This window comes from Melanostigma gelatinosum (assembly GCF_949748355.1).
Source record: "Melanostigma gelatinosum genome assembly, chromosome: 18".
NCBI lineage: Eukaryota > Metazoa > Chordata > Actinopteri > Perciformes > Zoarcidae > Melanostigma > Melanostigma gelatinosum.
Genome location: NC_136651.1, coordinates 4397124 through 4413358, shown reverse-complemented (window position 1 = coordinate 4413358; position 16235 = coordinate 4397124).

Below are 16235 nucleotides of genomic sequence, written 5' to 3'. Positions count from 1 at the left end.
CCCAATGCACATTCATAATGAGCTGTGAGTGATTGAGTGCTAGTCTCTCTCCATTAGTCTTTATGTGTCTGCGTTTTTTGTCTGTCCATCAAAGCTGTTCTCTCTCAATTGGTCTTTTGTTGAAACACTAAAAGTTTTAAATCTTTTCTTAGCAAACAACCTCTTGTGGCCGTGAACAATGACTTAGCTTGATGTCGTTAAATTGCCGGTCGAGATCCAGAGGTATTGTGGGTCACTTTGCATCTGACTTTGAAACCCGTCAGGTTGGGGAAACCTCACCAAACTTTGGTGGCCGATCAGGAAATACTCGCAAATAACTCCTGTAACCATGTTAGGTTCACATGGCACTGATAAACAATGATAGGGTGCATCAGATCCGAACACACTCACATGAATCACTCTTAAGGTCATGACGGTCATTTTGGAAGACTGTGACGAACAACTTATTTATGTCGGGTTTGGAGGACTTGTTGTTGGTTCATTAGTTGCTTCTCTGCCCAACTGTTTTGTGTATTTTCTTTTCTGTGGCCTTAGCCACTCTTAGAAAAATCGGCATTCTATCAAATGGAACCATCAATTCGGGAGTGCAAGTTGTTTGTGCTCATTAGTGCCAACAGTTCAAGCGGGTAATTAAAAAAAAAAGAGGAAAGAAACGACTCCAACGGCACGAAATTACTGATTATATTATCATCCCGAGTTTGGGCGGTGTGGGTCGGGGTACAAGAGTGACTTTATAAAGTACCTATTGAGGCACACAATAGCCTCATCCGTCTTCTTTGCTTTCCTTTCAGCTCTGATTAAATGACTGTGATGGATCTCACCATCATTAGGGAGACTGAGGGCTGGCGGATTGGAGCATCACAAATCAGCTTTATGTGGGAAGAGCATGGAGTGGCAGTGACAGCTTTACAGCTCCTGTGATATTAATGGAGAGCACCGTTTTACATTCCGCGGCCCTGCGGCCCTTTTCACATCAGACGTATGGTAACCAGGGGTCGTTGAAGAGCTCAAGGCTCAAAGTTATGTGTATTTCCGTTCGTGGTCTGTACCTTAGTCAGCACATTACTGGTGGTCTGAAAGGGTGGCAGAGTTACTATTCATTCTTATCCTGAATTCGTTATGTTAATGCTGACCTAGTGCCTCGAGACGCAAATCTCGTCTAAGAGCGGTGTGCATAACAAACCTATGCCTATGATTTGAGAAAAAAAAGTTTTCCACATATGGAAATACATGTGTAAATCACAATGTGCTGTGGTATAAATCACAGCCGGAGTGTTTTCTCAAAATACAGTCAACCGGAGTGTCTCCACATATGGCGTTCCCTCCACGGGTTTTCCTCACCTCAATTTCTCCGAGTTGATGCATTCTTTTTTCACGATCCAAATCTGGATTGTGTCATGCTCAACTCACAGTGGAACACGTCTTTGTTCTAAAGTGTAAGAAAGAGGTCAGTCAAGTTGCTCATCCTGAGAATCGCATTCAATTTTACTCAAGCTTACATTAAACATCTGTCGCTCTGTTTACTTTAGCAACAGACGTGGCTGCTGTGACTATCACGATAAGTGGGTCTTCATCTGGCTGAGGAGACTTGCCGTTAAAAATGTATATGATACTCTCACTGTGATGTGGGTTGATTCGATTTTACTCAGAGGCTTTTATCTCCCAGCTTTCTCACAACTCCTTACTCTTTGAGCTATAATGCAATATTTATTCATAGTTTCCATCTTGTCTCATTTTGATACATGGTAACCTCAGAAAAGTTAAAAGCACAGACTTTTGCTGCTGTCTACTGTATTTGTTCCTTCCTACAGAAGAGGATTGGTTGCGCGAAAAAATATTTGAGGTCAGGTCAAAACAAAGATAATTGGATTTCCAGCACTGTAGATCCCCTCACAGCAGCGTTGATGTCAGTTTGGCTGACCCTTCAACCTGATGTTGTGACGTCTTTGGACAGAAAGTGTGGAGCGACTGAAATACTCCAGGTTAAAATGAGGAACTTCTCCTCCATGCATTTACCGTAGACGGATATTTACAGAGGAAAAAAATCTGTGTCTGCCGCTGCAGCTGTGATTGGGTGTTCCTTGGTCGTGAATGCTTGCGGCGGTGTTGTTCACGGCTTTGAGCTCACCTTCTGCACGTCTTCGTCAACAACAAAGAATTTAAAGCTCCGAATTCTGACTATAAAGTCAAAACATAAATATTTTCCTTTTTATTGATTTCATCATTAAATTCAGACTTTATTCTTAGAATTTCAACTTTAAACTCAGAACTTAAACACATTTGTCACATGTGGCTCTTATCTTCTTCCGTATTCCTGTGCACAGAAGAGCATGTGAAATTGTATATTCACAATTAAACACAAGACATCACATGTAAAAACAAGTTTATATCACACATGAAACACCATTTCACATCTGATGGATTCATTTCGTTAATTCCTTTCTGCCAAAAGCTAATTGGCAGAAAGGAAGATGTGTATTTGAACAGTTTCATGTCACATATCTACACCCACAGCAAATAAACTATTCATATCAGACATTACTAAACTTTAACTCAAACTATTTCTTTGTTTCAAAAAGCCATAAACAAGCAGGGAAGATACACGTTGCAGTCATTAGATGCAGGAGTAGACGTGATGGAGAAACTATGACAGATTGCTCACACCTGGAGTGGAGGTCACCTTAACTGGGGGAAATGACATTACAGCTGCAGTAAATTCAGGCAGATTGTTCTCAAGTGAGCAAGCCGTGGAAAGCACTATGAGAGCAGCAGGCAAACAAAACAAAAGTGAGCCAACAGGAGACGCAGTGGGGTGTCAGGCTTTTGCTTTCAGAAATGAGTTATATCCAAACCATAGGCAGCCACTGAATACAGAATAGAAGACACACAGCGCCCCATGCCTGCAGTCGGCGACATCCAACGATGTGAAGTGCTCACTAAATCTGTGTTTATTTCTGTGCATGCGGGTGTGTGTGCATTCATTTGATATGTGTGATTCATAAAACAATGTCTCTGTGTGAACCCTCTCTGGCAGAATTTGCCTCGTGTGAAAATCCATCCGCCCAACATGGGCTAACATCTTACTCATTAATGTCTTGAGAGGTTTGCACCAGAAATACCAAACAGCCTGCAAGAATGTGTCTTTGTATGAAGATGAAAGCATTTGCGATGGTGTTTGTGTCTGTGTGCGTGTTTGGGTTTTTTATGCTCGTGTGTTTGGTTTTGCCACGTGTTTTTTCATTTTTAGTTTTTCCGTCCCGTTGTGTGTTTTGACATCCACATTGCACACACCCAGCTGAGGGACTGTAATCTACCCTCTATTGTCGGCGAGTCATTCTTGTCAGTGCAGCAATTCATACATATTCAATGGTTTGTCACCATTGAAGTAGTGATTGAAAGGGAAGTCCATGAAAAGCTTGGTGGTATCACAGAATGGGATTCTACTGAGCAAGAAAACTCTAGAAACCCTCCATCTATGATACTGACTGAACTGGATTAATTTAACAGCAAATAGTCAGACAATTACTCTAGGAAATACAATATTCTGTTAAGTTACATAAGTTATATTAATATAGAAAACTCACACTTACTTTTTTTGTAAAATAGCAATTTGACAGCGAGACTAATAGTCTACAGCCATGTTAGTGGATGAAAAGTGAAGGCATCATCAAAGCTAAAGTCCTTGTTCCGTGCAAAAATTCATTTGGAAGACAAAACACCAGCTGGTAAAGCTGCACAGCCAAAATAAAGGTACCCACTAACAATGACTATAACTTTCAAACGTACAGTAGATGTGGCATGTGAATGTTGTATTGACATACTTGACGTGCCCTTTAAAACAAATAACTCAAAGCAAACTGTTATTCCTTCCAGTTAACCTGGGACAAATTTCAAACGTCCACCTCCGACACATGCAGATCCAAAAACAACATCAGCTCTGTAAGCCTCCTGCACAATGAATCTCTCACGCCCACTGGTCTCCTCTGAGTCCTGAACCTGAACCTGTAGAGACCTGAGCATAACACCAGACAGTCCAGAATAAATTTCCAGCCCCACACCCATCCTTCCTGCAAAGCAGAATGTGAGACGACATTAAGCCAACAAAGGCAGGTCTGGTCAATGCTGTACATACTCTATGTCCTTTTCATGTTCCACTGATCCAGCCTGTTGATGCCAGCAGGGATGGCCCTTGCCTGCCAAAGTGTAAGCTTGATATGCCATCACAAAGTCAGCGGGCATGCCCTATGTTTAGACTGAGGGCTTAGCATGTGTTTGCACACTGCCGTCCTCCTCTCTAGAGATCGGGGTGCTTATTTGAAAATAGTCACCCCAGTGCTATCACTGCTTTTAACAGTATTGCATCTTTGTTTTCAGGAGAGTCCTAATGAGCAACAAATAAGAAGGAAAGTGAAATAGTAACAGTGGAAAACCTTCCTCGTGTGAGGGAAAGGAGTTAAGATCACTCCGCTTGGTTGTTGGAGAGCAAAGACCCGGCCACTGAGCAGCATCTTTGTTGCCCTCCAGACGAGGGAGTAGGACTGGTGGGACTTCCACAAGGGCAGAGTTGGAGCGGCTACCACATGGCCTCTCTGTCATTGCGCCACCTGAGATCGCTGGAAGTCATCCCACCGCTGCTGGCATCTTGCCACCGCCAGACGGCCGGTATTGTTGTTGATGATGAGTGAGACGAAACACTGTGTAGGTCAACCTCGATGACCAAGCCAGGGCGGGAAGAGCACAGGATTATCCTGATTGCCTCAGCGTGCAGACGGGTAATCGTCAGCTCACAGATGTGTGTGAAAGATGGCTAAGCCTATAGAGCCCCAATACAACCATCCACCCATTTCCCAATGCTGACTCTTTTTGGATCACAGTGGAAGCAAAGGGGTCCTGATGTCTTTCTCTCCACCCTTTTCTGGGATATGCCCAATATGGTCCAAGGCCAGAAATGATTTGTTATTGCTCCAGCATTGAATCAGTCCCAAAGAGTCTCCCCCCCACTGGAAGGTTCCCAGAATACCACATGTAGGTATTTGGTAGACATCCTGATCATTTACTCTGAGTTCCCTCTTAGTATTTGAGCTGAACTCACACTACTGTGTTGCATTTTTTACCCATAGATGCAGATTTCCAGTAAAAATGCTTTTGTTAATAAAAAAGCATTCAAAAGCTGCTGCGTCGATATGACTGTCACCTCTTATAACCCTCTGCTGTTCCGGCTTTGATGCTTTCTTTGGCATTTTCTTTGTTCCCCTCTATGCAAACTCAATAAAAGAGTTTTTCTAGCAAACTTGCAGAGCCACTAGAGTCGGACAACCCTTTGGTATTTCTGCTGCAGCGGATTTCAAGTGCACTAACGGAGGCTGTCACCACTAAGGGTATTAGGGAGCTGGGAGATCACATTGAAAGGGGTCTTTTCCTCTGAGATGGTAATAAGACAGCATTAGAGAGGCAAGGAAATACAGGCAGACAACCAGAGCTTATCTGGACTGTCAGTAGCCTACTATGTAGCCTATGTAACGTAAAAGAAACTAGAGACGCTTTGCAAAAGAACCACATTTCTGTTGCTAAAGCCACGGAACCAATATCCTGTATAGATCATAACTTCCTGTCCATCCTCCTTAGGGGCCGATGGTATCGAAACGTGACGCTAAAAACCCTTGACGAAACACGACGAGCAAAGCAGCTGCATGGTCGGCCTATGGAACAGGACTACTCTCTCTCTTTTTCTCTCCGTCTCAAAGACAGTAGCCTATTACAACATGAGATATGAATTACCCCTTCCAGTCCAACAGCTAACTAGCTAGCTAGCCATAGTACTATTAGACTATTTTTTCTTAGTGCTATCCAGTGAGGATGACTACCTCCGCATGCTGTTTTTTTGACATGATAGATTGGACCTTATTTGATTGACTGCGGAAAAGTCAGACAGAAAACAGCCAAATGTCAGACTTCCCGCAAACAATCGATCTCTCCCTCTGTCTGTTTGTCTGCGTCTCTCGCAGACTGAAGTCAACCCAAGACCGCTCTCTCGAGAACGGCAAACGTGTTTCTTAATCCTCCTGCAGAAGAGAAATCAATAGTGTTTTGCTCACCCACGCTGAAAAAGATTGTGAGCGCCTCATCTGTCCAGTTTACACAACTATAATTGTTCTATGGCATTAATCCAAATATCGGGTCTTCTGGCAGACAAGAAGCCCAGTTTACTAGTAAACCAGTGGAAACCACATTACGGGAGTGACCCTTTAATCCAAATATCATGGTTGATAGCAGACAGGAAACAATTGATTGGTGGAGCAATGTTTATATTTTGTAAAGAAATCTTCACATTTAATCTCCAGCATCTTTATTTAAAAACAATATATATCACAGTTGAGAGCAGAATAATAAATACGGCAATTTCTATGCAAGTCTATCTTTTAGCATCTTGACCACCCAGTATGCCCTCTTATTTATGATGTTACAAACATAAAACTAACTGCACACAAAATCTGCATCTGCCAATGTTTATGCCCTGGAGGATATTTTAAAGGTGAGCATGTGAGCAAAGTTGTCAAATGCTGGCGTGATCGTGCTCTTCAGGCTTCTGCAATAAGTGTCGCTGTCACACTGAAGCTTTCCTCTCGTTCATGGCTGCCGTGTGATATCCATCTTGTTTTCTTGCGGCTCCCACAGATGCAAATTATGTTCAAAGGTAACATTTTATTGGTCTCCCTTTACATCTGTGTATATCGCCCTCTCTCCCTCTGTGTCATGCTCAAGTTCGACAGCCATGAAAATGAAGAGGCATGAGCCTGGGATGGTGCTTTGGTGCTGGTGATTCATTCTCATGAGGGCATGTCATCCCATCAAAGTCGCTGAATGAAGGAACCTGTGAGGTTTTTTTTACCATACATGACAGTGAGTGTGAGAGCCCAGGTGATGGGTATTGATATACTACACTTATTATGTCTAACCATTTCAGTATGTAAGGCACACACAGTTAATGTGAGAAAAACTGAACATTCCTGTCTTTCGGCTTTTCATTTGAAAACCAATACAGCCTTTTGAACTTCATAAAGTCTTGTACTTTGGCTTGATTTGTACGAGAGTGAACCGACTCACACAACTTTGGGACATGTGTGCTTTGTATGGCCATTGTTTGTTGTAAGATTCACAAGAGTCAATTCTGCAGCAACAGTCAATGCCAATGCAGGGAGTAGTGTGATTTTACACAGGTGCGTTACTAGTTAGCGTCGATGAACAAAAAGTATCTCTTAGGGATTGGAGTTTTATTTAAAGCCATGATGTGTAACATCTAAAGATTTCTGACTTGACCGCCATCATTAGCAGTAACAACAAAAAACAGCAAGTTATGCCACTACACCCACAATAAAGGATGTAATCCCACAACAACATAGTGTTCTGGTTTAAAGGTAAATGTGACCTCCTCATTTTTCCACATCATGCAAAAACATATTCCAGCCCTCTGTATTAAATGCTGAGCTGAAGTCTAAAAGCGTAAGAAATGAACAGTCGTGGTCTTGTTTTTGAAAGGAAAGGCATTAGTAGCCTTGACAAAGGCAGTCTCGTCACTGTGCTCTCAATTCAAACTGTTGGCACTTTATTGGTGTGTAGTGCTTTTGAATGTTGGAGTCATAGCTTGGGTTTCTAAATCAAGGTGGACTTAGGCATGTCTGAAGTAAGAGGAGAAGGACCCTGTGGCTCGAGAGCTTTTTAAAATACTGGAGCTGGACCAAGCACCCACTGAAGAAATGGACGGCATCTATACTGACAGGCACAAGATTTATTTTAAAGCTGCATTTATTGATTTCCTTTACCACTTGGGGGCAGTGGAACACGCAGTAAACCCTATATTGATGTATTGTCACCTCTTTAAGGGGGCAAATGTGTTAGCAGCTAAAGTTATTCTGGTAAACGTGTTGCTTATTTACACACGTGGTAGACACGGAGCAACATTAAACTTATATTGAATTTATGGACACATGGTAAATGTATTTACTTATCTTCATTTTCCCTTTAGCTCTGTTTTTGGTCTCCACCAACTCCCGAGTTAAACAGCTCGTTGCTATTTGTATCCACCTGGCAGGTGGTGCTTGGCAGGTAGCATACAGTCAGTTTATCAGAGATTCATCACTAAAAACAGCTGCCTGCTGTGGCCGGAAAAGAGGCTGACGAGATTGATGAGGAGTGTGGGCCAAAACAGTAAAGTTGCGGGCCATAAAACCAGAGCAATCAGCTGAGAGATGCTAAAGATGCTGTGTAGAGGTGAGTAAATTGCAGAATGGCAAAGTCAGGTGTTAATTTGCTGTGACTTTATCACTTTGAGTGACCTCTTTCATAATACGCAGTCATCCCATCCATCGTTAAAACAAATTGTTCAGAGTAGCTTTGTGGAAATTGTTACTTTAAACTAATTAAGTAACTATTAATTGGTTAAAATAGCAAAAGTGGAACTATAGTGGGAAATGGAGAAGCCAAAGGCCGCGGGGTAGATTAACTTTCAACTTTTCAAATGTCCTGGTCTGTCTCTTGATACTTCAAGTGTGGATGAACATGAGATTTAAATAATTTAGTTTGCAAATAAATAAAAAATCGAACCGACCATTACCCTTCAAATGTGAACCAGTGGAACGTTGTAACTGCTCAAGGAAACTGGGCTGCAGTTCATCCGACGTTCTTCAAAAAGATCTAGAACCAGAGTACGAGAACAGGATGTCAGACGCAGACTGATCTCAGTTGAGGCGGAGAGACTAAGGCCCTGGAAAGCCATGGCTCTACGATAAATCGTTTTATCTTCACTCAGGTGTATTCTTCCTCAAGAAAGCTCTCGTCGTGTGTGGCCCCCAACAGAACGTGACCTCAACATACAAGACCGAATCAGAAAACAGGAGCACAGTCACGAGCAAAAGGGTAGCTAACATGTATTTTTAAAGGTCCTTACATGAATAAGAAAAACAATTATATTGAAGAGTTCAATAACCGACAACATATCTAAGGAAAGGAGACTATTTCTACGTGGCAGATTTTGTCTGAAGGTATTTACACCTGGGGCGTGACAAAAAAGCGACACAAAAATGCAAATTGCCTGCGATTAGTCGGAATCAAAATATTCATCCCGGCAGCAGTTTGCAACAGTTGCAACACTTTTACAAAAAAAGGTCTGATTATAGTCACGCAGGCAGAGGACCAACTATATCCTATCGAGCTGGAGCAGCATCTGTCTGTCTGTTTAAGGAAAGTAGCTTTATAGCTCGAGCTACTGCAAGCTATTTCCTTTTAGCGAATTTGAGTTCCCGCAGTGTAAATGTTGAGAGCTCTTATTGTGAAAGGTAAGAACGAAAGAGTGGATCTCGTTTAGTTTCCTCTTTGCTCCACTCAACAGTATGAAATGAGGTGTGATTGCTTATTCATAGAGCAAAATAAATGCAGACTTATCTTTGTTCTATTTTGTCGCTCCATTGCATTAACACATGTTGACATGATTGACATGTGTTGAGCAGAGGATTGCTGAGTCGCTGTCACAGCCTTGCAGTGGTGCCGTAAAAACTGGCATGAATTGGCTCGTCTCCACCCTCCATGTTTGTCTGGTATTCTGATGAAAGCGTGCAGCCGGAGTCCTCACAGAGCTCTGCATTGCGACCGATCTGGGACTTGAGCACCTGAGACTGTGGACTGTGAGCCACATTGTGGTTATTTCTTAAAGATAATCAAGTTCATTTGTCATGTTGTACAAACCAATTTAGTTTGTGAAGCTCTGGCGGTTGACTACTGAGCCTTCTTTTTTTTCTCCCTTCTTCTACCCCGCTGGCTGTTCTTGCTCACCTGTCCTGACTTCACCATTCCAGGAAGAGCTGAGACTGATGCAACTGCCTTATCCACAGGCTTCTGCAAAGTATGTCTTCAGGCAAAATATCACAAGCCTCCATCATCTCTTTATGCCAAAACGGTTTTTCAGGACTGCAGACTTTTCAACTGGAAACTTTTAAATGCCTTTTGTGAACCTTTTGGAAACTCATGGAAATCCTATCGCCAGTACATATGTACATGGGATGTGCTCTTGGGTTTTGGGTTTTGTGCCGATGCCCGAGTCAGATCTGGGATTTGTTTGCATTTGTTTGTATTTAGAAACATATTCATCAGATATAACAGTAAAGCTCTATATGGAATGACTACCTATCAGCCAATATGCATAGTGGTTCGTAAAACTCTGACTGTAGGAGACACTTTGGACATTGGGTCAGTCTCGTGCGTGATGTGGGAAGAGAACGTTATCCCAACCGTGATTTGCCAACTTCTTTCATTCAAAGCTTAGTTTGGTACATTCCATATTCTTTCCATCTCTCCCACCCTCAATCCGCCACCCCTTCAAATGTCAGAGAACGCCTGCCTGCTGCAGGGCGCCGCCTCTTGGGTAGCGTTTGTGTTTTTCATCGAAAACTAATCATAACGAGACAGGCCCTTGGAGGCGCTTTGTAATTTGTCTTCCCTTTTTCACAGATCACTCCATTCCTTTTTATACCGCTGCACATAAAAAACCTTATTATAGGCCAGTCAGGGAGAGCTGCCATCTCTAATTTTCACTTTTTTTTGTGTTTCAGTTTTATGTGATGATATTTGCTGCAAAGATTTATTTTTGTTGTTCAAGAGCCTGTGGAACTTGCTGCTTCATGTGACAAATGAGTTGAAATCGTCAACACTTGCTAAATAAAGAGTTTTTGTGTGCGGGTTTCAAATTTATTTCCTGTCATTTTTCTTTTTTTTTTCAACCCAATACCTCATTGAAACTTTCAAATTAGCGTTTATTTAATTTTTTTAAATCATAGGAATGAAGGCATGCCATCAGATGTGTAAAATGTTGTCTTCTTGTCCTTTCTTTTCAGTCAAAGCTTCAGTAAACAGTAGCGAGTGGTCAAATCCATTCAGGTGTCATAAAGGAGCAGCGATAAATTTCACAACCTGGTCAGATGATTCGCTCTAAGCTGCACAGAATGCACCAGCAGTCGGTTTTCATGATTAAAGATATCGATTTTCAATACCTGCGGTGCCGATGAGGAAGGGTTGGCAGGAATTCTCAGGTCCACTTGAAATTATTAACTGCAAACCCCCCTGCATTGATGATTATCCGTTCCACCGCAGTCAGCAAAATGTTTTGACAAGTGATGAGACTGAGCGGGTGGAATGAGCCACTGATGGACAGACGTGAAAGAGCAGAGAGGGACAAATGAAAACACCGTTGATACAATCTGTTGCAGATTGTCCTTACTAGCAAGGGTTCTTCGGATTATTTTAAGGTGTGAGTGAAAACCAATGAGATCGTTGTACATCAGTAGTCCATATATCTAAAAGAGTGAAATTGGAAAAGCAATATTCTCTCTATGTAGCAAAGTCTCATGTGTGATGCAGTTAGCAATGACAACAAAACGAATGGTCCTCTGCAGTCAGTCCCGATGGGTTTGGAGTAGGCCAAACACATGAATCAAATGCTATACTTGGTGCCCTGCTATTTCCTTGGAGTGTGAAGTACATCCTCACTTCATTACTCAAAGCCAGTGACTTACATTCATTCATTATGTAGCCTACATTACAGGTTGATTATCTGAGGCGTTAACACATGGAGCGTGATCGAAGTTAAACGTGATTGATCAAGTCAGTGGAGAGCAGTTCTTCCACATAACTTCTCCTTCATACGTGCATGAAAGTCACATGTGATCATTGCTGGAGTTTTTACACTCCTACAACAGATGGATGTGAAGATGGACAAGAGCCATATTTATGGGTACCAATTATGTGTGTAATAGGTTCATTTAATGACATCTTTTATTTAATGTGCTCCACGCAGGTGCGTGACAGTCGCAGGAAACCCGCGGAGAGAAAAGAAATTGGACAAAGCACGTCTCAGAGCGTCTCGTCTGTCTTCATTGTGTCAAATGGAAGAAGCAAGCCACCGGCCCACAGCACAAAGGCAACTGTCATGTTGGAAAGAAATCATGACAACACCACCCACTGGATTCTACCTGTCTTGCTTCCTCTTGCTGTTATGCTGTCTTTCTCACAAATAGAACTCGTGCAGTAGGAAAACCTTTTAAGGTTTTTTTTTCTCCTCTCTGCCTCCCATGCAGTTACACACTAATGGATCTATTTTCCAGCTAAGAGCAACCTAATGTCCTATACAGGATTAATAAACAATTTATGACGATCAGTCTTCAAAAGGACTGATAGTCATGAATACATAGTCATAAAGGATACTGCAGGTTTCCATGCAGTATGTGAGTGCTCTCATCCTTTTTTCTTTTGTTTTTCAAATGAAATGATAAAAGGCTGTCATTAGAAAAACTAAATCACGGACAAGCGTAGTAATACTCACCTTTTCAGGTTTGGTTCATTATCTAACTCATTTGTATTCACATATATATTGTTACTCTGAAGCACATCACCAGGTGGTCCCATTTACACGTATATCACCAATTAGCTTAGCAAATGCTTTCTGTTAGAAGATAAACGCTCTGAGAGTGGATGTGGAAGTCCTCCAGAGACGGAAGAGCGAGCTGTGTTTGCGTGTAGTTAATGAAATTTGCTGTAGTTTTTGAAAAACCAGCGGGGCCTTCTCCTGTACAATACATTGTTTTTGTTTTAAGATTCATACCTGCAAAACAACCACATTATTGATACTCTTTAATACCTCTCAGACCTGGAGATAACAGAGATCCAATAGGAAAACTCCTGGAAAGGGAGCAGAGATTAAATCTCCTCTGACAATCCCGACGCAAACCTTTACACACAATCGGCCGGCTGGCTCGCTGCCAACACATTGTGGAGAATCGAGCAGAAGGGTGGTGAAATATGTGGTGGCAGAGAGTGTTCGTCTGTGAGTCTCTCGGCCTGCGCAGGTGAGCCTCACATTCCTGGAGGATGATTTTTTTTGTGTTTGCGACTGCCTCTTTCCTTGGCCATCTGTTGGTCTATTCCCTCGCTCATCTATATGGATAACAAGACATGCATTCGAATAACTCATACAACAGGCCTCATATGGCGCGCGTGCACTAACAAGGTGGTACAGATTGCGGGGAGATGCTGGGACATTGTTCTCTGCTGTGCGTTAAGGCCATGCCAGGGACTGTGGAGCAACAGCAGCATCATGAAATAATGGTTTATCATATCGTCTTGTGGGAGGCCATACATAACGTCCTCTAGCCTGAAGATGTGCTTTTTTTCCGGCTGAAAATAAATCTTGTACGGCGGGGGTTTTTTTTCTAAACAGTAAATTTAGAAACCCTTTAAATAGGTTTAGTTGCAAGGTTACATTTTTTTCTTCTTCTTCTTATTGTCAACTTCTGCAGTTGAAGACGGCAAACGACTGAAGTGGCAGGCGAAGTCCAACCCGTGGGAGGAGGGTTACAGCGCTGCTCCAGCGGAGGCGAGAGATAGATGGAGTAAGGGAGAGGGGTAGCTGTTGAGGGAGATTCATCAGTGCATCCGCTAGCCTCCGTAACACGAGGTGCCTTTCTATGCTGAAACGGGGAGATCTGAAGTGCTCTTGTCCTGAGGGAGAGACTGTCCACATCCAGATGTTTGGTGCAAAGTGTGTGATTGATGCTATGAGGGACGTGCGATTGTGAATGTGCACACACACACACACACACTCTTAATATGTGTGTACCATACATGTTCGTCAGGGATTCTCACTAAATATTTGAAAGGGCCAAGAGAGAAAACAAAGGGAAATTGGATATCAGAATGTGGAGCAGTAGTCCCAGAAGAGACACCGAAGGAATAAAATCGTTTGATCTATATGCCGCTCCTGATTCTATTGTTATCTGCTGTAAACCTCCCGACTATGCTCACTGTAGCACTGTGGAACTTCGAAGGCCAACAAATATGTGCAGAACAAACAGGCAGAGCAAAGATGTTTCCTCGTGCAACCTGCAAAACACTTGACATCACCAGGGAAGCGGCGCTAATTTGTAGCATTTTTATACACCTTCCTACTTCAATTAGCACTTTTGGAGAGGAGCCTCCCCGTCACGCACCTGACTGTGCCTGCCTTCTCAAAGCATTCAATTCTTTTTCAACAGGAAGATTGCTCAGCCAAGCAAATCTCCCATTCGTTAAGTAAATACGTTGTGATTTCATTTCGGTCCGACGGCACAGAGATGTGCGTGCTGCGGTTTGAATGCTGCTTCTGAGAGAGCAGCGGCTGGACGGATATCCCAGTTTTGTTCTCCACAAATATTCAGCAGTCTTTGAGAAGTAGAGCAATTATTTTCCTCTTCTTGTTTTGAACCATATAATCAATCTGTGTTGGCTGCACCTCGCTGAGACTGACTCAGAAGTGTGACTGGTGTTAAGAAACAAAAAATGACAGCTGATTTTCTCTGGTATTGGCTGCATGCTGGGTCTGGCTGGTTTAATTGTAGCACAGTATTATACATTTCAACACCGTGCAGGGCATTTATCAACTCAGGGAGATAATGTTTTTGACAAAGCCTGCTTCAATAAGAGACTGTCTGACACTTCATCTGTATTGGCTTTATCATCTGAACCACAGCAAACCAGTCGATCGATGCAACACCCGAGATATTGACCGGGTGTTTAGCTTCGACCACTTCCTAATGGGTCGAGACACCCGTGTTTGCTGTACCCCGCAGAGTGGGTTGTCCATCCTTGACACCAAACATCCTTATCAGCTTCAGGTCACGGACACACAAACGTGCACATGCAGCATCCTCTTAAAACTGGTGAGTTCCTTATCACCACGTTGCATGGACCAACCAATTCATTAGCATTGATTTCCCTTTGAATGTAAAAAAAAAAGAAAAAAAGTCCCTCCCTTGGCTTTATCTCCTTTATTTTCCTCCTCGTTCTGTAACCTTCCCTTGCTCCGGCTCTCCTCTGGCTCTAAAGGGATCCCTCCTTCTGGACGCTACAGTAGGTGAACTCTTGTTAATTGCTCACAGCAGTTGGAGGTTATCAGCTGGCTGGAAGTGAAGGTCTGAATATTAAACAGAGCCGAACAAGGCCCAGGTGGAAAACAATTAATAAAGAAGCTGCTGCTTTCTCACCAGAGAGGAGGATGTTTAAAGGCTCAGTCAAACAGGTTCCATAAGCACGACTCTGAGACCAGTCCAATTAAATGAAAACTCGAGGTCAAAACCGGGGAGGCAGGGGAATTGAGGCAAACTTATCCAGTCGTGGGACCAGACTAGAGAGCAGGTGTCCAAAAGGCAGGCAGGGGTTCATACCAGCCAAAACTTAGGCAGGCAGAGAAAATGGCGAGACGCATAATAGACAATCTGGCGGGGAATGAACGGATGTGGGCCAGTGCATAGTATATGCGACTGGGCTGATGGGGAAGTGGGAACAGGTGTGCAGGTGGGGAAGGTTAAGTGATGGGGAGTGAAGGAAACACCCGGGTCACTGCAGGGCAGCAGGATCTGAAACTACAAGTGAGCTATATAGGGCATAGCTCGGTGGGGAAAAAAAGCTTCTCGGAGCCTGTGAGACCGGGACTTGGTTGACATTGTGAAGAGGGAGGAGAAGAGATTAGATGAAGTGAGGCTGCAGGTTTAGGAATGACTCATAAACAGGGTGCGACGGCAGTTGGTTGGCTGATTATGTGCTGTATATAAAATCTTGCCCTGAGCATGCCTCTGGCTGCCCTTTTCATGGTGATTCCTGCATTTCCATAATGCCAGTTTCTGATGGTTGAGTGTCTGAGGTTGACACACACACACACACACACACACACACACACACACACACACACACACACTTACATGGCCAACTATACACCCAGCTCAAAATCTGATCTGCATTGGGGAGCACATCAATGATTGTATTTATTTTCCCATCACCTTGCCTTTGCAGACAGAATTTCTGCAGAGCTGAACATTTAGAAGTTTGTTTTGCTGCCATCCGTTTGTGCCCGTCGATAACACGCCTGTTCAGAGCCGGTCGAATGCTCGGCCAGTGGCCACTCACACAAACAACTTCACACTCGACACTGCGCTTCCTTGGGTCCCGATCACAACACCTTCCATAACATTCACACGCCCAAGCCGTGGCTACGGGAGGTCAGAACACTGGTTCACAGGGACAAAACCATCAGGGGCAGACTGTAGCGTAAACGTAGGCAGCCTGGGCCTTGGGCTGTTTAAAAATGAAAAGCTCCATCTTGAATAGACGTTATGTTTGTAATATTGTGCTGACAATGCCTTTCTTTCACTCTTCTTGAA